The sequence below is a fragment of the Dipodomys merriami genome, unplaced genomic scaffold, assembly GCF_024711535.1.
Source record: "Dipodomys merriami isolate MVZ:Mamm:240054 unplaced genomic scaffold, mDipMer1.0.p SCAF_31, whole genome shotgun sequence".
Classification (NCBI taxonomy): domain Eukaryota; kingdom Metazoa; phylum Chordata; class Mammalia; order Rodentia; family Heteromyidae; genus Dipodomys; species Dipodomys merriami.
The window spans coordinates 12,056,657-12,078,651 of record NW_027204604.1 but is presented as its reverse complement, the minus strand read 5'-3'; the positions used below and the strand labels follow the sequence as shown (position 1 = coordinate 12,078,651).

Here is a 21,995-nt window from a genome sequence, read left to right as displayed (position 1 = left end):
TGTGTGTGTGTGCTGACAAACGTGTTGGTACTTGAAAGCTTTTACGGTTCCACGCAGGATCTATGGGTGGCACTGTTGCTCAGTGCTGGTGGGTGTGTAGGTGCGGGGGTGTGATAGTTTACCGGTTCTGTACAAGTGTGCAGGGTTGTCTGTGCGTGTGCAAATGGAAATGTGGGCCACCGCATGACCCCGGGAGGAGCTGGGTCTGACTTGGCCTTGGAGCCTGGCTCGGCCTTTAACTCGATTTCTAACCTTGGGCCAGCAACTCAATTTTCTCCACTCCAAGAGGAGGGTGGGGATAAGAACCTTTCCAGATCGTCCTGAGGGTTAGCAACCTCGCTGTAGGATCTACAGAGTCGGTGTAGCCGGCAGCCATGCTGTGCTGTGCGGGGACGGGGACGCGGGGGGTGGGGGGGGTGACCCCTGTGTGCCACGTGGATGCAGAGGCGAGAATGCGGGAGCCCCGGAGCCGTCCTCCCCGCCCCCCGCCTCAGCGGTGACAGCAGCAGGATGCCGGGGAGACGTCCACGAGGCCGCGGCCCCCTCGGGGCTCGGGGTCGCGGTCTCCCAGGCTCTCCAGCCGGTAGGAAGGAGCTGCAGGAAGCCCAGGGTTTGCAGACGCTTCCTTCATTTCCCTTCCCCGCAGCAACGGTTGAACACCGCCGCCCACATCCACCCCACGCGTCCACCCACCCCACCCCGGCGCTGCTCCCTTCCACAAGTGAGGGCCCGCCCGACCGCCAGCGCGGGAGGAACCAGCCTGGCTCCCCGGTCCGGCCCATTTCCCCCTTAAGACGCCCCCGAGAGGCCGTGGCCGCCGAGAGCCGAGCGGGCGGAGCCACCTTAAGAGCAGAGTAATGTTCTGGCGCGGCGCCAAGCTCCGCCCCGGCCGGGCCCCGCCCCCGCGGCCGGGCCCCGCCCCCGCCCCGCCCCGCCCCGCGGAGCTGGGGAGCCCGAGTCTGGCCCGAGTTGGCCGGAGCGGTTTCCATGACAAGCGTTTTCTTCAGAACGCGCCGCGGCGGAGACGGTCCGGAGCCGCGGGAGGGTGGGAAGGGGCGCGCGAACTTCCCGGGGAAGCATCACTGCGGGGAGAGCGCGGGCAGAGACGGCCCCCCACGCCGGCCGGGCTCCCCGCACGCGTTCTCTTCCAGGAAGGTCCCCGCGGTCTGACGGCAGGGCCGGGTGGCGGGGAGACCCAGCCCACTCCCGGGCTGCTGTGCGGGACCGGCGGGAGCCGCAGCCGAGCCCGCGCCTCCAGCGCGGCCGCCGCCCGCGGGGAGCCCGGCGGGGGGGGGGGTCTCCCCGCCCAGCCCAGCCCTCCATGGAAACGCGGACGGCGAGTCCCGCCGGCGGACGCCCGGACCTCTGCTAGACGGCGAGGTAGGCAGGCGGCGGGCGCGCGGACGCTGCGGGGGGCAAACTTTCCTCCCGGCTCCCCGCGGCTGCGGAAGCTGCGGGGCTCTGGGGCCCCCGCGGTGCGGGTCGCGGTGCGGGTGGTGGTTTGGGGGAAATCCGTGTGCGCGTGCACGGGTCCGCCGGCGCCCGTCGCTCGTCCCCGGCCTCAGTTCTGAGCAGCCACGCGATCAAACAAGTGATGTATTTTTCTTCTCGTAGTTCGTGTGGCGCCGGGGCCCGGGGGGGGGGGGGGAGGAAGGCTGACTGGGGAAATGGAGGGATGGTGTTTTCACACTCAAAGGGAACTCGGAGGGGGGAGCGTTTTATTTCCCTGCGTCCGCCCTCCCCCTCCCCTCCCCCTCTGGCTTGGGAATGAGACGCAGAATGGAAAACTGTTGCAAAAAATATTTTCCGCGTCTGTTCGTTCCCTTTCTCAAAAGCCGGAAAGAGAGATGGGGAGGAGGGAACCAAGGGAGAGATCTTCATGGGGGTGGGCCGGGGAATAGGGGGGTCTGGGGCGGGAGGGTTGCTGGGATGGAGAAGTTGGGGGTGGTGGGGAGGATTTGAAGCGCCCCAATGTCATGTCTTCACAGAGAAACCTCAGTAATTCCTCTCTGCTGCTTACAAAACATCCTCAGACTTTGACGGCTATAATTAGCTGTGGAAAAAGCTGGGAGTTCCCTGTACTGCTGTTGTTTGAGTGTGAGCACCCCGGAACCAACTGTATGAGTGTCCCTCAGGACACCGCCCCAGGCATCTCCGGGCGTCCCCCAAGGGGAGGCAGGCGAAAGGGTAGAAGTTGGAAAGTTTTGTTTGTTTGTTTCAAGGCTAGAGACTTGGGAGGCTGGTTGGAGTGGGCTGCAGGCAGGCATTCTTGATAGGGCCCCCAACTGGCTTGCTGGAGAGCTAGATGTTAAGGCTGGGATTCTGTCCTTCGGTGCGCCCGCCTGCGCTCTTGCACTCTTGCGCTCTCTCTCTCTCTCTCTCTCTCTCTCTCTCTCTCTCTCTCTCTCTCTCTCCTCCTGGTGGAGGAGGTGGCCGCACCCTTATACCAGGGGTCAGGCCTCACACCCATCCACCTACTCCAAGGGTACCCATTGCTCTTTTTCTACCTAGATGTGGAGGGTGAGGGAGGGGCTGCCAGCCTCCTCCTGGGCAGAGTGGGTGCTGGTCAGCCCGGGGCACCTCCCTCCTGGGCATTTCTACCGGACTTCCAATAACTTGCAGCCATGACGCTGGCGCCTGCTGGCCTGATAAGTGGGGGTGTCAGATGAAGAAACCGGCGGGCACTCTGCTGCATCTGTGATGCAGGGAAGGAGGGAGGGAAAAACAAAAAACAACAGCCCGAAAGCCCATTCTGCAGCGCCTCCTCTGGGTGGGGTGTCTGGCAGGGAATCTTCACATCCTCTCCCTCCATCCTTTGCACTGCCCTCCCCCCCTCCCCAAAAAAGCTCTTCCTCCCGCAGGCCCTTCCTGCTGCAACCCTCTCCTGGCTGGGGGTTCTCCTTACCTGGAAGGGAGGAGACCCGTGCCATTCCTGGCTGAGACAGGCTTGGAGAGGGAAACTAAGGGTGAAGGGGACTGGGTGGAGAGGATTTAGGAGAAGGGCCCCAAGAGGCTGTGACCCTCCCCCACCCCGCACACCTTTTACACCCCCCCCCCCCCCCCCCCCCGTGAGCTAGGCTATCCTTGGAGAGGAGGCTGTATAGGGTAGGAGGGTGGATAGCCTGTTGGTAAGAGTGCTGGGGGAGGGGGCAGGTCCTGGGCCCTGAGGGACTCTCTGTGGGGTAAAGCTGGAGGTCCAGCTCACGTGCTTGTGCTTGCAGGAATAAGCATAGACCTGGCTAGAAGCCCATGGGAGACTGGGAAGGCTGTCTGCTAGAAGGCCTGGGCGCCCCCCACCCCAACCCATTGTCCTTTCCAGGTGTGGGGTGAGGGATGTCACTGCACCCCTAGGTTAGACAGCGCCACCTCATTGCAAAGTGGCCTTCCCCAAGAGGGAATTAATGGCCTTGTCGGAAGGGGTGGGGATCCCTGCTCTGCCTGGGGAGTCCCCATCCTTCCTGCCTCAGCTGGCTAAGGTTCAACCCTGAAATCACTCAGCTCCGCCTCTGCCCTTCACGCCCCTCCCCTGCTGACTTCTTCCCTTGTTCCTGTAGCCCGCCTTCCTCCTTTCAGGACCCTGACTGGGTGTCAGTGTGGCCGACTTGGGGAGGGCTTCCCGACTCGCTGGCAAGCCCGTGGGACCCTGCTCCGTGGCCTTGAGTCCGGGGCCTAGGATGGTACAGAAATCTGCACCCCGCAGGAGTCCACGGGAGAAGGGGCCGGGAAGGGGGGAGGTCACTGCAGCAAACCCACAGCCCTCCATCCCTCTGCAGCCTTTGCAGCCCCCTTTCTCCTGCTGGAGAGAAGCCGATCAGAGCAGGGGTGGGGGGTGGGGGGATATCAGAGCTGGGGAGCTGGGGTTTCCTGCCTTGGGCCTGCCACGCCCCAGTCCTTCTTTGGGACCTCTGCATCTCTAGATTCAAGGTGAAGTCCCTAGCAGTCCCAGCGCCCAGCAAGGTGCACTTGAGAAAAGGAAGGGCCGCATAGATGAGCCTGGTATCATCCACATCCAGGGGTGTTGAGGGGAGCCCTAACTGGCTCTGTGATCTTCAGCTTCCCCTCTGCACACCAGGAAGCCTGCTCCCCACAGTCACTGTTAGGTGTGGGGAGTGGCTGACTCCCATCTGTGAGATTGTCAGAAGAAAACCAAAAGGGGAAGCATCTAGAAGTTGCCCAGGTTACAGGTGCTGGAAGACCTATTGTGGCCTGGGTGGCCTAAGGTGGCCCATCTAAGTTGCTGGGCAGAAAGGTCAGGAAGCCTTCTCCATCCCCCCCACTCTCTTTCTGAAGGGGGCTGGGCCGCTCAGCGCTGCCCCCTGTCAGCAGTACAAGCCTCAACCTGAACTTCCCAGTCAGTTCCCGCTCTGCCCTGGGCGCTTTTGTTACAAGCTCCTGGCCTTGGAAACCAGCACCCACATCAAGGGCCAACCCTTCCCATCCAGGATAGAACATTCCAGAGCCTCTAAACTCAGGAAGGAGAGAAAAAATTAGGTTCATTCTTGGCCACCCAGAACAAGAAACAAGTATGGTGATCTTGCAGGAGAAAGCCCTAGGCCTGCCTTCTCTAGGATAATTGAGTCCCCCCTCCCCCCCTCCACTCCCCCCTTGACGTTCATAGTTCATAGTTATTTTAAATTGTCATATGAAAGTTTTGATACATGTACACATTGTGTAACACACAAATCAAAGTAAATGTTATTCGTCACGAAAATTCAAAATCACTACCTCCTGGCTCTTTTGAAATAGACAGTTATGGTTTAGTCTCTAGAGATAGTTCAATGAAATACCAGAACCTTTTTTTTCTAGTGTCAGTACTGGGGCTTGAACTCAGGACCCCATGCTCTTACTAGGCTTTTTCCGCTCAAGACTACCACTTGAGCCACAGTTCCACTCAGAACTTATTTCTCCTAACTCTTAGGACCTATGGATTAGCCCCTACTCACCTCCCTCCCTCCCCCGCCCCCAGCCTCTGGTAACCACTTCCATGCTCAACTCCTAGAAGATCAGCTAGCTCTTCCCACAGAGGGGAGATCTTGCCATACGTATCTGTGTATAGCTTATTTCACTTAACACGACTTTCAGTTCCTTCAGTGTTATCCCACATGACAGGCTGGTTCCTTCTATAGCTCAATAATATTCCATAGTGTGTATGAACCACAATTCCCTCTACCCAGTTACCAGCTGATGGACGCTTAAGTTGTTTCCATCTCTTAGCTTTTGTTAGTAGTTCCCCAGTGAACGTGGTACAGATGTCTCTTTGACACACTGATTTCACTTCCTTTGGATACATACCCAGTGGTAGGATTTCTTGATCATATGGTAGTTCTATTTTTAATGTGTGTGCTAGGCGGGTGGAGCTGGAACCCAGGGCCTTATGCATACCAGGCAAGCACTCCGCCACTCCCCAGCCCTATTTTTTTTTTTTTTAAACCTCCATGCTCTTTTCTATAAGGCATGCTTCATTTCCCCCTTTCTGTAAGTCAGAGGAATGAGCAAGGCCTGAGGATGGCGTCCACGTGGATGGTATGGAATGATTTGTGCTCTGTGTCTTCTGCTAGTATCTTTCTGCCTCCTCTTTCCCTTACGTGGCCATTCTTGTTCCACTGACCTATTTTCCTCTGCATGTGAAACAGAAAAGCCAGGATTCTCCTTCTGCCTCCATCTTCAGTGTCTACTCCACATGAACTTGAGTGGAGGAGGGAAACTAGGTGGCACTTCTTAGAACCACAACCAAGTCTTCCTGGTCAGGGAAGAGGCTGTGTAATGGGGTATGAGGGTGAGCGATCGAGGAGAGAGAAGAGAGGGGAGAATGTGGTGTGGAGGGATGGGTTGCTTTCCTGTCTTCTGCCTCTGCTTTCTCCTCTGGTTTCATACATAAACTCCTGGGAAACGCTGGGAACGATGAACTAGAATGGGACAAATGAAACCATGTTCTGTTGCCTTCCTGACATCATTTAGGGAAGACTCAGGGTAGTGCCATGTTTGATAGACAGGTTAACAACATTCTGCTAGGTTCAAGGAAAGTTCTCTGCTCACACTTCATAGAAGGTCCAGTGATTTGCAGAATTAGTGGCAGGGGTACAAACTAGCACAATCCTCAGGAGGTTAAATTAGCAATATTTAACAGACTAAACGTGCATTTACCCAGCAATCCTATTCATAGGAATTTATCCTAAAGATACACAATCAAAGACCAGGAAAGATGTAAAGTAATGCAAGGTAATGCTTCTTTTTTTGTTGTTTGTTTTTGTTCTTGTGCAGGGCCTGAACTTAGGGCCTGGGTTCTGTTCCTTAGTTTTTTGCTCAAGGCTGGTACTCTACCACTTTAGCTACAACTCTACTTTCAGCTTTTTGCTGCTTTACTAGTGGTAAGAGTCTCGTGGACTTTCTTGCCCATGCTGGCTTTGGACCACAATCCTCAGTTTTCAGCCTCCTGGTGTGAGCCACCAACACCTGGCCCCTGTGGTTCTTATACCAGAAATAGCTGGAAGCAGTGCCTAGTGCCTGAGTTTTCAAGTACTGCTTCCCACTGGAAGAAACCAATGTTTCTTGGAAAATGACCCAAATTCAACACTGGAAAGGTGTGGTGAACCATGTTGTGCCAGAAAGCTCCTGTGGAGCACACCAGAGCCACTTTAAGGAGCTCCAGACAAATGGGGGCCACACTCAGCATCCAAAAACAGATCATGGTAACACAATAAACAAAAAGAGATTCCACTGCCTCCTGTTTAGAGGAGGCAGGGAGAGCAGGAAGGGAAAAGTTAAACCAAATGCCAACTAATCAGGTATAGAAGTATAGAACTTTTTAAAAGTTAAAGTGTTGGCTCATATCTGTAATCCCAGCTACTTGGGATGCTGGAAGATCATGAGTTTGAGGCTGGTCTGGACAAAATAGCAAGACATTGACTCAAAAAAACCAAAACTTTTCCTTCTTCATTACTTGCTCTGAGAATGGATTGTTTTCATATACCTGTACAGTTGTTACATGACCTTGAAGGGTTGACCTTTGGTCATTGTTATTAGTGTACATTAATTGTACAGAGGGGTCCTACCATGTTAACCCACACACCCTGCATATTAGCCCTCAACTGCTGCTCTCTCTTTTCCCTTAGTTTTTATTTATTTTTTATTTTTTGGGGGGGGGTCCGGTCGTGGGGCCTGAACTCTGGGCCTGAGCGCTGTCCCTCAGCTCTTCAGCTCAAGGCTAGCGCTCTACCACTTGAGCCACAGGGCCACTTCCAGCTTTTTTCTTTTTGCTTATGTGGTGCTGAGGAATCGAACCCAGGGCCTCATGCATGCAAGACAAGCGCTCTACCACTGAGCCACCTTTCCAGCCCTCCCTTAGTTTTTAATTGAAAAATAATTATACATATTTGTAGAGTACCCAGAATGATGCTTATATATATATATATATATATATATATATATATATATATATTACAGAGCTATTAAATCAAGATGACTAACATATCCATCATCATATATTTATCTTCCTTTTGTACATGTTACATGAATGTTTGAAATCTGCTCTCAGAAGTTTAAAAATACACATTATTATTAACTATAGTCACCATTAACTATGGTGTCACCACCAATGTCTTAGGAAGGCACTAACCCTGCTCCTCAGGGCTCCACCCTCATGATCTTATTATTTCCCAAAGGTCCTACAGCACTTCCTAATGCCTTGAATTGGGTATGAGGTAGGGGTGGGGTTACCACAAGCATTTAGTCCAGAACACCACATATGAATTCATTATTTAAGTCTTGACAAAAGAAAAAAATCTTTAAATGGGAAGATCCACTACTTGACACCTCAACCAAGTGATCAAGCATCAGCAGTAGTGGGACCAGCAACTGAACCTCCCCCAGGAGGCTTAATCTTCAATAAGAAGCTCTAGTTTAAAAAAAAAAAGTTCATCTTGGGATACAGATGTGGTAGGCCATAGAGAGTCTGTCTAGCAAGGCCTAGCAAGGCCCCGAGTTCAGAAACTCTAGTACTGACCTCCCCCCAAAAAAGTTTTTATCTTGGATCTAATTTAGAGAGACAAAAGAGAAATCAAGACTGTGAGCCAGTCTAAATAAAAGCTAACTAAGACTTTTCAAAAAAGCAGATGTCATAAAAAGATAAAAATTGTGTCTGGAAAGGTAGGGGTAGAAACTTTCTAGCCAAATGCAACACATAAACTAATTGGATCCTGAGCCAGACATCACCACCCACAAAATCCTAGAACCATTGGGAACACTTCAATAGAGGAATTAGATAATAGGCAATAAGTTTTTTTAGGTGTGATGACGGTAAAAGAGTTTCATAAGGGAATATTCTCATTTTCAGGGATTTCATAGAAGTATTTAGGGCAAAGTGCCTGCAAGTTATTTTAGATCATCAAGAGTGTGCCTGCCTGCATATATACAAGAGAACAGGCAGTGTTAATAATCCAAATTGGTTAACCTAAATGAAGGATCTATGGTTTGTTGGGCTAGCTTTTCAGCATTTGAGGTTTGGCATTTTTATATACTAAGACAGGAGACAAGGTCAACACCAGGAAAAAACACTAGATGAATCCTGGACTCTTGTCATCCATCCCCCAAGTCTTATTCTTCCAAGGGCTTCTAGAATTACTCATGCTTTTTGAGGAGGGTCCCAGGTTGTAAGAAGAGGGCTGCATCAACAGCCAGAGGTGGTTGTTCAGCATCCATGATTGTACCCTTGGAGGTTTATAAATAGGTGGTTCTTAGGAAAAACTCGCTGGACCTGCCCAAAGCCTTATACCTGGCTAAGCTGGACCTTCCGGTACCCCCTTGGCCAGGACAGTGTATTAGTAACCAAAATAATCATGTTGCTATTCCCCCTCCCCCAGCCTGGTTCTGGCTTTGGAGAGAGATAGGGTTTCAGGGATGCTCTCCTCTCTTCCTGTAAATCCTGGGGTTAGGCCCAGTGTTACTTAAGACTCTTCATATAGGACAGAGCTATGGATCCTTCAGTCTTTCCCCTTCTGTCTTTCCAGGAGCCTGCTGGAGCAAGAAAGATAGACATTGGAAGGGGAATAGACAGAGAGGGGCTTGTTCCCAGGGCTGTGGGACTGCCATGGGTGAGGGACTATGACCAATGCTGGGCATTCTCTCTATCTCTGTGTAGCTATTGGTCTTTCTCTCTAATGTTACTGGAGTCTGATTCAGGGTCTTATACTTGCTAGGCAGGTGTTCTATTACTTGAGCAATGTCCCCAGTCCAGATCTAGACTCTATGTGCTGTCTGACCTTGCCTGAGGATGGGGATACCAAATTTAGGCATACAGGACATTTCTGACGCAAAAGCCTCAAGGCCCAAACTCCTAGGATAAACCCTATTTACTCTAGAATCTAGAGTGGTGCTGAGCAATCTGCGCCTTAGTCTTCTATCTTCTACCGTGAGAGAAGCCCAGAAAGGACTTGCATTTCTTTTTTTTTTTTTTTTATTTAGAGAATACTTTATTAGTTTCTGTAATCAAACCCACGTAGATAAGACCTTACATATTTAATACAGTGCGTTTACCCCTGTACAAATGGAAAAAAATTAAGGACTTGCATTTCTTGAAATTTGGGAAGAAGAACTTCCCTGAGGAAGTACTTAATTCTGTATTTCCAAGGTCTTGGTTCTGTCCTGTTCTAAACCGGGAGATAAAAGTTCCAGCTAGAGGTAAGGTCCTCACTCAGTTTGCTGTCTCTTAAGGGACAGGAGCCCTCAGAGAGTCATTTGGTTAAACCATATGAAACTGCCAATAGGCTACCATTTTCAGCCAATAAAAGGTGACTTCATATGGTTCAACCTGCCATTAACATTATTAGACATTAGGAATTAAGGATTTTATTCAGTGCTATAGTCTGGAGAGGTTAGATCTTCATCTGAACTGTGGAGTGCATTAGGAGAAATTGTGTAAAATTGCCAACTGCTAGGCCAGCGTGCCCTGTCTCTCAATCCAGACTTTTGGTGCTGGAAATAGACAAGTAGCCCAAGCCCGTGTACAGACTCTCATTGAGATCTTCTCACAAGCCTTCCTGGAACTGGCCAAAGGTAGAGAAACACGCCATGCATCTATTCCCAATTATTCCTCTGTCCTGAATGCCTGGCAGCTAAAGCCAAAGGAAACTTTAATTCCCAACCCATCCCCTCTCTTTTCCCCAAATCCAGTGGCGGATAGGATTCAGAACACTCTCTCTCTCCCCACCCCCTCCTTCCTCCTCCTCCCGCCGCCCCTCCCCCCCACTCACTTGAAGCCACACAGGACCCAAGGATGCATGACTAGTACTTCCTTAGGGAGCTGGGAGCTGAAGAAATATTTGTGGGAATGGACCAACCAGAATTTAGCAGGATTAAGCTGGAAATGGTTCTTGGAGGAGATGATCCCAAACAGGCTTTGGAGGAGGAGCAGGATAGATGGATGGAAGGGTGGTGAGGGGAAGGAGAGGTCGGAGGGAATACTGCACTGCTGCCTTCTGTGCCTGAGCATGACGGAGAGTCAGAGGCTCTGGCAGGTAAGGGAGGCTGTAGACTTCCACCCGCTGGACCACTGGACTGGCTCCAGACCTGTCTGAGCCAGCGAGCGCCGCCTGTGTCGCGGGCGGGATGGCATCTGGTCTCAGCTGCGGCCGGCTGGCTGGCTGCCTGCTCTCATGGTGCCATTAGGATGATGTGTCCTCCCTGCCGTCTGTACCACTGCCGTCCGTGTGGGGCACACTCGTCGGCATCTGTTAGAATTTGAGGCCAGGCACAGCTGGCCTCTGAACATCCAGGAGCTTTCTGACCTTGCACACTGCACAGGCAGGTCAGTCATCAGGCTCTGGGTTGACAGGAGGGCAACGGGGGATGGCTTATTTTGTTGAGCCAGCATGTGAGATATGGACCAAATTGGAAAATCAGTTCCATTTCCTTTTTTCACAAACGAGCAAACTGAAACCTAGAGATTTGCCTAAGGACATGGGGACATAGCCAGGGCTGGAACCCAGATCATCACCAAACCTCCCTGGTAACCAGCGTCTCTCCCCACCTCACGTGGAGAGCCATTCCTGCCCCTTGGAGGAAAATGTGTGGTGCAGGTGGTCATGTGTTGTGAACATGTTGAAGAAAGATGCTGGAAACTGTAAAGCCAGGATGCTGACACAGCACAGGGTTGCTTGGATTATTAACTATCCAGATCATTATTAGCACTGGAGAAAATGTAGATGAGAAAGAAGACTTCTGGTTACCACCCTCTTCCGCACAGCGTCCAATGGAGCTGGGTTTCTGCTTCTCCAGTTATTCTCACACAGGGAGCTTTTGAGCTGGGAGAAATCAGAGCAATCGAGAGGGGAAGCAGGCATCCTGGGAAGGGGTGGGCAGGGCCTTCCTCCTGCCTGGGTATCCCTGGCCCTGCCCTTTCCTCTGGGCATGGCTCTTTTACAAGGTCATAGGAAGTGCAGAGGGGAAGATCTTCACTTCTTTCTTGGCAGCTGACTAAGCCAGACTGACCACTGACTCGGCCCTGGTTTGGGGTCTAGGAGTCAACAGGGCGGGGCCACCCTAGTGTGACAGCGCGTGCTGATTTTATATGGCAACAGCCAAGCTGTCATTCGTTTGCTTGCTTGTTCACTCCTGTATTTATTCAATGGATGTGAAATGAGTGCAGACCATATGTCAACCGCTGTATTGGGCTGGGAAGAAGTGGTTCCCCAAGAGGCTGGGAGGGGCATAGGGGCTGGCCTGCAGTTCAGGGAAGCCTTTTCTGTGCAAGGCCCCTGCTGTGGCAATGTTCCCAAGAATTTACCTTTGTTTGTCTGGAGAGCACAGTTAACTCCTGATTTCAGGGAGTTAAGACACCTCTGAGCTGGGAAGGGCTATTCCACTGCTGGGCCCCTGGGGGCTGCTAGGGGCTGAGGCCCGGTGAAGGATCTAGCTAGCCCTGCCCTCTGCTAGAGAAAGACTCCTTGTGGACCAGGCTGTGGTGCTGAAGCTGGGTGTGTGTCCAGCCTGGTGGAGTCATTCCTCAGGATGAGATCAAAGCATTGCCTGGCTAAAACTCCTGCCATGTCTGGATCCTCTGATGGAGGAGACAGATGCAACATCTCTGGGATGCCCAGAAAAGGTATATAGGAATCAAAAGTCAATTTCCAGGAAGCCTCCAGTGTTTCTCCTCCAGCCCTTGCTTTTCTCTTCAGCCCCTCCACCCTTCTTTTGGAGGCAGTGTTGTATGAAGGAGTGGATTCAGCTTTGAACAGTACATCCTGGGCATAAGTTTACTGAACCTCAGTTTTCTCTTCTAGAAACTATATTTGACTTACGCCTAGAATCCAAGCTATTCGGAGACTGAGATCTGACCATTGAGATTCAAAGACAGACCAGGTAGAAGAGCCCATGAGGCTCTTCCCTCCAATTGACCACCAAAAAGCTGGAAGTAGAGCTGTGGCTCAAGTGGTAGAAAGCCAGCCTTGAGTGAAAAGGAGAGAGTGAGGTCATGAGTTCAAGCCCCAGTACCAGCACCAAAGAGAAAGGATGCAAGGAAGGAAGGAAGGAAGGAAAGAAGCGGAGGGGGGGAGGGAGGGGAGAGAGAGAGAACGAAAGATAAAAACATTTCATTAACATGCAGGTGTTACATACAGGGATAGCTTACTGTGCCTCCCTCTTCTCCCCTGCACTCTCCATCCAGTCCCTCCTGTCTACTGCCCATCCCTGTGACCCCATTCCCCAAGCATCCTTCTCTGTCTCACTCCCTGTGTTCCATCCTGCTCTTACCACGTCTACACAAGCACACAAGACCCAAGACAACACTTGTGCCTTAAATAACGACAGCAGTAGACGTCTTAATCTGAGTCCATGTTCACTGTGTGTTCAGAATGAAATTCAAATAATCTCTTTTCCTATTCCCAGCCAACAAAGAAGCCAATACTCATCCATCTTCATTTTATAGATTCATAAAGATATTCATAAAACAAGACCGAGGAACAGCCCTAGTCTAACCTATTTATGGATTTCCTCTCTCTATTGCTGACTGACTAGCTGACAAAAACATGGAGAGACTCAACGGCATTTATTGAATGTCGACTTAACACCAGCTGCTTTTCAATTATGTCACAACAACCACCTTCTGAGACAGGTATAGGATTTGTCTTAGATCATCTGGTTATAGGAACAGGAGCTCTCCTGCACTTAGAGGAGCAGGAGAAAAGAACAAAGTTGCAGGGAAATGGTACAGAGCACTGTGGGAGACTGTCCCCCACACAAGGCCATGTCTTCTCTGGACTTCTGCAGCTTTGTCCACACCCACAGGCTCAGCTGCTTCGTCCATGTCTAGCGTTCCATATCAGTTCCCTCAAGCTGTCAGTCCAAATCCTCAGAAATGTGGATTGCAGCAGAGACCTGGTGTCCTCCCCTGCTCCAGTTACCTGGGAACTCTTGGCAGAGGGTGGTCAGACATGGCCACCCAGGCCTGTCTCATCCACTGGGGCTTATGGGGTGCACGTGGGGTCAGGTGTTCCTGGATGGGAAAAGGACTGTAGTTGGGTTCATATCCAAGTGGGCTCATGAGCATGGGCTCATCAGTGTCTTTAGGACACTGGTTTCCCAGGCTGATACCTCTAAATTAAGAGGAAACAATTTATTCCAAAATCTATGGGTTTGTTCATTTTAGTTCGGTCTTGGAGTTTGTTTTTGTTGTTGTTGTTGTTGTTTTCCTTTTTTGAGGTTTGTTTGTTTGGCAGTTTTGGGGGATTGAAATTAAGGCTGTAGCTTTGCTAAATAGGTAATCCACAGCTTAAGTCACACCTCTTACCTCTTTTTGCTTTTGTCATTGTACAAATGGGGACTTGCTTTTTGCCAGATCTTCCTATTTAGGCTTCCCACACAGCTGGGATGACAGGCATACACCATTGTGCCTAGCTTTTTTTTTTTTTTGGTTGAAATGGGTTCTTGTTAACTGGCATCTATTTGTGATCCTCCAGATCTCTGCCTTCTAATAGCTGTCATTACAGCTATTAGATCCACCATACCTAGTTATTTGGGGTTTTGGTGGTGGTGATGGTGGTTTGTTTGTTTTTACTTGTTTGTATTATTTTGCTTTTCTGAGACTTACTAAGTGTCTGGATTGTTTTAAGTTCTTGCTGTGTAGCCCAGGCTGGCCTTCATGCACCACCATGTCCATGTTCTAGGCATTCTGTCGCAATTATCTTTAATCCTTACGACCCTTTATTAACATGCCAACATGTTATTGTACCCATTTTACAGGTAAGTAGGTCAAGCTCCCTCCCAGAAGTCATCTGGCTGGTTGAGGCTGAGAACTGACCCAGATCCACCTGACACCAAGGCCTGTGCCATGCTGCCTCCCAAAAATATATGTGTCCTTAGCACAAGGATCTAAATCATTTTTGTCCATTGAGCTTAAAACAGTCCTGGCACTAAAAATCCATTGCAGTACTGGGGGTGTTACTCAGTGGTAGGACACTTTGCCTAGCATGCATCAGGCCCTTGGTTTGACCCCTAAGTTTTGCAAAAAAATAAAGCCATGAAACAAACAAAAACTTTCAGATAGGCTTTCTCCAAATCAGGGAAGAAAGACATTTTTCTAGCCTTAGAGAATAGCCCACTAAAGTAAGTACAGTATCTTTTGGATATGCTTCTTGTCCCTGACCCCAAAGTCTATTTTTATGGGGGGTGGGGTGGGCATTAGGAAGTCAATCAATATAAAAAAGTCTAAGGAAAGTCTGGCGCTAGATTCCCCGTTTCCTATTTTGTAATTGGGGGCGCCCTAACAGGAAAACCTATTCCCTGGCACTTGGAAGAAGAATAGGGAGGTTCCATAGTGACAGAGAAAGTATGCCTATTTCCACAGGGTTTTCCACCCCAAGAATCAGAATTGACCAAATCCTGAATGTTTTTGAATATTTTTGTCTGTAGCATGTTCCTGGGTTCCAAATGACCAAGTTCTCCTTAATACCAGCAGCAACTGATTATTCTGGAAGAGCACAGGTTTAGGGGAGTCAGGTGGAACTGGCCTCAAGTCTGGTCAGATGTGTGTCCATGTGCAACTTAAAGACTCATACATGTTCTGGAGGTCTGGCCCAGAGTAGGTGCTTATCAATTTTTGATATTTCCTCTTCTACCACTGCATTTCTCTTTTCTTCAAAGATCATGGCATCAAGCCTGTCTACCTGTCCCCTGCTAACCTCTGGACTCAGTGCATTAACGGAAATGTTCCTGATAGCTGAAAAACTCAGGGGCTGCAGATTCCTGCAGCTCTCCAGCAGAGCACCTGCAGGGCTGGACCAGGGGCTCCATTTTTTTTTTCCCCTTTCCAAACATCAGGTTATCCTTTTGGTGCCAATTCTAAGGTTGTTCTTGATAACTGAGCTACAAGTCTTAGCCAGATAAAGTGAGGGGAAGATGGAGAAGTGTAACCACCTTGTCTTGTTTGCTCTCACTTTGCATTCCTCCTCCAGGAATGGATTCTGTAAGAGCCAGTGGTGGGCAAACTCTTGCTGATGGAGGGAGTCAGACTAAGCAATGATGCTGTCACTTTTTTAGAAGCTATCATGGCCCAAGAGAGCCATCCACTGTTTGGTCACCAGATTGGCTGCCAGCTGGCACTGGAACTGAACAGATAAGTGTATAAACAAGCAAGAGAGTCTTAGGTTGGAATGTCCCTGTACGCCCACACAGAGACATGGCTGGTGTGAAGTGGCACCTTGGTCAAGGTAATGCATGCTGGAAGGGAATTGGCCTTGAGCGCCATCTTGTTCTTGTTTCCAGTAGGTCACTTCAAGGCTTAAGGCTCTCTGGGAGTGGAGGAATACTCCAGTCCCCTCTGTTTCTAAGGTATAGAAACATCCAGCATTGGGAGATGCTTTCAGAGGAAGTAACTTTCAGACAAGGATGTGAATCTTAGTGGGGAGTTCAACGTAGGCAGGCCATGGCAGAATGGTTGCTGGAATGCAGCAGTTTTACAAAACCCACGCACCATCCTGCAAAAGCTACTTTCAAGTAAAAAGGAGAAGTGGTCCTTTAGTAGACAGTGTTTAGCAGTCTTTGGTTCATAGCATGATGATCAGTAAAGGATGGATGGATGGATGGATGGATGGATGGATGGATGGATGGATGGATGGATGGATGGATGGATGGATAGATGGATGGACCTTTGGATGTGTGGGTAGGTGGATGGATGGGTGGATGGTTATGTAGATGAACAGGTAGGTAGACAGATAAATAAGTAGAAACTCTACAACTTTTTTTTTTTTTTGGTCCAGTTGTGGGGCCTGAACTCTGGGCCTGGGCGCTGTCCCTCAGCTCTTCAGCTCAAGGCTGGCGCTCTACCACTTGAGCCACAGCACTACTTCCGGCTTTTTTCTTTTTGCTTATGTGGTGCTGAGGAATCAAACGCAGGGCCTCATACATGCAAGGCAAGCGCTCTACCACTGAGCCACCTTCCCAGCCCCTCTACAACTTTTTTTTCCCCCAGAATTATCATCTTTGCTCAATAGTTTATCTTCTTTTGCCAATCTTTCCTAATGGCAGCCAAATGTTCTAGTGGCATGAGTTCCAGATCAGGAATCAGAAACCTGGGATTTGAGCCATTTCATCTACTCTATCACCTTTAAGAACTCACTAAACCTTTCCAGGTTCCAAATTGCACAAACAGAAAATGAATAGTCTGTGTAAAATGTACTTCAAGGGCATTTCAACTTTTACCATGCTGCTTCCTCCTACCCAAACAACCCTGCAGATTAATTATAGTTGGTTACAAAAATTTAAAAGTAAGAAGATTTCACATCAAAACCCAAATTTCTTGTTTCTTTCCAAAACCCAGAAGCCCTGACGCTATCAGCCTACCTTTTTTCCATGGCAACGGTCAGCAGGAGCTAGGTAACCACTGCTCCCTTCAGATGGGCGTGCAGTTTCTCCTCCACCACGCGGTCCACCCTGCTGCTGGGTGCTCAGCCTGCCTCTGTGTTTTGTTGTCTGCCCAGTCTTGCAGCCATGTGAATGTGCAGACCTAGAATAGGGAAAATAGAGGTTGGAAAGGTGGAGGCCAGGGCACCTAGGATAAGATTGATGGTCTGGGAATGTGCTCATTTGCTCTGTTGGGTGCACTTAGCTCCTCATATGCACCTGTTCTTGTAAACAGTTGCTTTGCAAAGCTTCCTGGTCTGGCCCAATACACAGGTTCATCCAAAAGCCCCTTATCTAACTTGGAGCTAACTTGAGCCTGTCTAAGCTACTTGGACCCTTAGTTATCCTATCTGAGCCCTCAACTATAAGTCCTCTAATAATGCCCCAACCAAGCAAAAGACCTCCCTGTTCTTCTTCTATTTCCTGGCTTGTATACTTTTCTTACACTTATTTTATAGTTTAATCAATCTTTTTTTTTTTTTAGCTTTTTAAATTTTGTCTTCTTTGTGGTGCCAGGACTGGGGCTTGAACTCAGGGTTTGTGCTCTCACTTGGCTTTTTCACTCAAGGCTGGTCTACAACTCAAGCCACCTCTCCACTTCCAGCATTTTGCTGGTTTATTGGAGATGAATCTCATGGACTTTTCTGCCCTGGCTGGCTTTGAATCACAACTCTCAGACCTCAGCCTCCTGAATAGCTAGGATGACAAATGTGAGCCACCAACACCCAGCTTACCCAGCTAGTTTGTGCATTTTCCCCCCTCCTCCAAACCATCTAGGGTTGGATGTAGCTCAGTAGTAGCTTATAGATTTACCCTCAGGTTCAGTCCCAACACCAAAAGAAAAATAACAACCATCTATATTTCCTTTCATTGGCTTTGTGTTTCTCATGGTCACTGCCCCTTCCTCGCCCCCTACCCTTCTAGACCTTTCATTTTCATATGTGCATGGAACAGTCAGTTCATGATCATTCCTGCTCTAGTTGCTTCCCGAGGCACTGCACTTCCAGGAGGTATTTTGGTCTTTTCTAAGTGTCCTTTAATGTAAGTAGTGAATTTTCAGCCAAGTGACTATTTCTTTTTTTTAAAGATGTTTACTTTCTCCCTAAGCACAAAAGCAATACAAATAAAATCTAACATCCACTAAGCACTTACTGTCACCCACCAAGAGATGCTAACATTGTGTGATTTCATTTCCTCCTTGTGACAGCCCTATAAGGAAGGTGTCATGCCTTCCTCCCTTTCAAAAAATGCAACTAAGACTCCAAGAGAAAATACTTTATCCAGGTTCCCACGGCTACTAAGTGGGAGGCATAACATTCAAACCATTGCTTTGAGGACTCCACAGTCTGAGCTCCATAGAGTTTCTATTTAAGATCATTCTAGAAAAATTGGGGAAATTCAGAACAAAAAATTGCTTTAAGACCAGGGATATTTTGCTATGTTCTTTAGTCTTTTATATGTGAATATGTGATATATACACACACACACACACACACGCACGCACACGCACACACACACACATATATGAGACAGGGTTTTACTTAGATTGCTTAGGCTAGCCTCTGATTCCTGGGCACTGATGGCCATGCTGCCTTTAGCTTCCTGAGTTGCTGGAATTACAGACATGCACTACTCTACGCAGTTTAATCTATACTTTGCTTTATTTTTTTCGGGGGGGAGGGGAGTCCTGAGTTCAAGCCTCAGGGTGCTCTTGTTCAAGGCTAGCACTCTACCACTTGAGCCATAGTTCCTACTCTGTCTTTTTGGTAGTTTATTGAAGATAGGAGCCTCACAGACTTTTTACCCAAGCTGGCTTCAAATTGTGATCCTTAAGTCAAACAGGCAAGAGCCACCAGCACCCAGCAAAACTTGACATTTTAAAAAATAAAATCTAGGCTGGATGCTGGTGGCTAATACCTATATTTCTCAGGAAGCTGAGATCTGAGGATCCTATTCAAAACCAGCCAGGGCAAAAAAAGTCTGTGAGATTCCTATCTCCAGTTAACCAGCAAAAAAGACAGAGTGGAGATATGGTTCAAGTGGTAGGGCACTAGCCTTTAGAGAAGGAAGCTAAGCGAGAGTGCAGGGATCTGAGTTTCAGCCCCAATAGCAACATAGTAAGTATATACATTCATGCATACATACATACATATGGAACATATTGACTATCAAATGATTTCAATTTTTTCCCTACCCAACACTGTCATGAGCATTTTCCTACATCATAAATAACTGGTCACCAGTCAATCCCACATGTGGTCCAGTGGAATTCAGAAACTGCCAGGCAACTGGAGGCAAAAGGTCAGTGCGATTTTAGAAGATAAATAAAGGTGCAGAGGCCTGCAGCTTGTGCCTTGAAACTCACTGCCTGGAGACGGCCCTGGTGGGGTGCAGAATTCAGGATCTGGGATTATCTGTCAGGGTTGGGAAGACTTGGGACTCTTGCCCTTGGGATATTTTCCCCCTCATCCAGACACACAGGTGTAACAAGATGACCTGGCTAACGTGTTGGAAGTGAGAGTTAAAAAATACAAAGTAGGTGGGACATAGTGGCTCACACCTGTAATCATAGCTAGTCAGGAGGCTGAGATCTGAGGATTGTGGTTCAAAGCTAGCCTGGGTAGGAATGTCTATGAGACTCATCACCAATAAACCACCAGAAAACTGGAAGTGACGCTGTGGCTCAAGTGGTGGAGCACTAGCCTTGAGCTGAAGAGCTCAGGGACAGCGCCCAGGCCCAGAGTTTGAGCCCCACAACTCGGGGGTGAGAGGCAGCTTTCTCCCAGGCTCAGCTGAGGCCAGGCTTTCTGAAGGTAAGGCTTGCCCTAAGCAAAGCCCCCTATGAACTTTGAGGGTGTTACTGAGCTGGCCACTCCTGCTGGGCTAAGTCTCTGGTTAGAGAGAACCATGGGGCTTTCCTGTCTTTATTCTCTTACATGAAGCTGTGTGAAAACAGGTTAAATATATTTTGTCTGCAGCTATATCTTAAAAGACTTGGCTCACGCCTGTAATCCTACCTACTCAGGAGGGTGAGATCTAAGGGTTGCAGTGTGAAGCCAGCCTAGGCAGGAAAGTCTGTGAGACTCTGATCTCTTAACCACCAGAAAGCCAGAAGTGAAAATATGGTTCAAGTGATAGAGTGCCAGCCTTGAGCAAAAAAAGTTCAGGAACAGTGCCCAGGCCCTGAGTTCAAGCCCCAGGACCAGACACTCTTCTCTCCTTCCCCTCCCCCCTTGAAAAAAAAATCTGAGAATGGAGTAGGGAAGTTGGAGAGAAAGGAGTTTGTGAGGTCAGGAAGCTGCCATCCACTGAAGGTTGATTAGTTGGCACATGTGGGGGGGGGCGGCAAAGGAAGTGCCCAGTATACATGATGGGGCAGACTGTCCTGTCCTTGCAGTAGCCCTTGACACCCCCTCAGCAGTTAGGATACTTCAGTGATTATCCCGGGTCCCAGCCTTTTGGAGGTTGTATCAACTGGCTGCCATTAATTCAAGAGCAACAGAGTGCTGGTGGCCTCGGAGGCAGATACAGGCTTGTCCAAGGAATGTTGGCAGATGCTCAGTGTGGGATCAAGGGCTGGGACATGAAATCTTGGGTTCATCTCCCAGCTGGCACAGCCTTGCTGTGTGACTGGAAAGCCTTGGTCTACTCTGCCCAGTCTGGCCTGTGGGTGGTGGAGAGTCTTCATCCTCCCACCTTCCTTCCCCCTTCCTGGGGAGGAAGATGAAAAAAATGGAGGGGAATGGTTTGGGTTTCCATTATGAATACAGAAGATCCCTCATGATTGCGTTAGTTAACACAGAATTACCTGCAACATCTAGAGAAGAAAGGAGTGTTTTGTGGGACGTGCTAAGTTATAGGATGATATAATCCTGAATACCTCACAAGATTATTACGAGAGTTGTGTGAGATAGGGATGGGAATATGCTTCGTAAACCACAGAGTGTCTACATACACAGCTGTCGGGTCATGAAGCCAGAGGGAAGGGAAGCCGTTCCCTGCTCTCCCTGTTTAGAAGGAGTCCCCAGCAAGTTGAGTCGTACTCTCTTACTGCTGTATCTGGGAAAGTGAGCCCAGCAAGAGTGCATAGCCTGCTTCTTGGGGCATTGAAGTGTCTCTTAATTGAGGCCCACCCTTGACCATGCCACTAGCGGCCAGTGTGACCTTGAGCAAGTCCTACAACCTCTGAGCCTTATTATTCTCTCCTTCTGACCACGAGAAGAGACTATGACATCTAAATCGAAGTGCTCAGGGGTTGGAGGCATGATTCAGGCGGTAGAGCAAATGAGCAAAAGCAAGTGTCAAATAGCAAGGTTGAGTCCCAGTCTTGGACAAAAAAAAAAGAGAGAGAAAGGGGGAGAGAGAGGAGGGGGAACTGGGGGGAGGGGAAGAAGGAAGGGAGGGAGGGAGGGAGGAAAGAAAGGAGGAGGGAAAGAAGAGAAAAGAGATAAAAGTGCTGCCCTTGTGCCAATGGCTCATGCCTATAATCCCAGCTACACACAAGAGGCTGAGATCTGAGAATCACAGTTCCAAGCCAGCCTGGCAGGAAAGTCTGTGAGACGCTTATCTCTCATGAACTACTGAAAAGCCAGAAGTGGAGTTGTGGCTTAAGTGGTAGAGTGCTAGCTTCAAGCAAAAGAGCTAATGGACAGCAGGCTGAGTTTAAGCTCCAGTACCGACACACACGCACACACACACACACACACACACACACACTCTCTCTCTCTCTCTCTCTCTCTCTCTCTCTCTCTCTCTCTCTCTCTCTCTCTCTCTCTCTCTCTCTCTCTGTGTTGTACGGACAGAAAAAGCTTTTACAGACTGGGAAAACCTAGGCCAAAGACACTTTTGGTTCCCACAGTGGGACTTGAGCAGCCTGTCACAGTCCCCACTTCCCAGCCAGGGCCCAGGCCCCAACAGTTCAAAGGGGACAGTTCAGTCTGACATCTGGCTGCAGAGGAAAGCACCCAGGCTTACCTGTGCAATGCCCATGATACCCTGCACTGCTCCCCACTTCTGTCCCAGACTTCCCCCAGTTTCTCCCTTTGCTCTGACCCCATACATCCCTTGATTGACCCGGGGTGCTTAAGCATGCAGGAAGCACAGAG

General features: G+C 49.4%; 1 protein-coding gene across 5 annotated transcripts in view; it reads left to right on the top strand.

Moving 5' to 3' along the window:
- Positions 1-961: 961 nt before the first annotated feature.
- Positions 962-21,995, top strand: part of Atp2b4 (ATPase plasma membrane Ca2+ transporting 4) — a 96,257-nt gene continuing 75,223 nt past the window's right edge. For 4 of the 5 annotated variants that reach the window (XM_070041772.1, XM_070041775.1, XM_070041774.1 and 1 more), the window contains exon 1: positions 962-1,380. The gene's annotated coding sequence lies outside the window, so the exon portion shown is untranslated. The remainder of the gene's footprint in view (positions 1,381-21,995) is intronic. The other variant, XM_070041770.1, reaches the window with a different exon arrangement.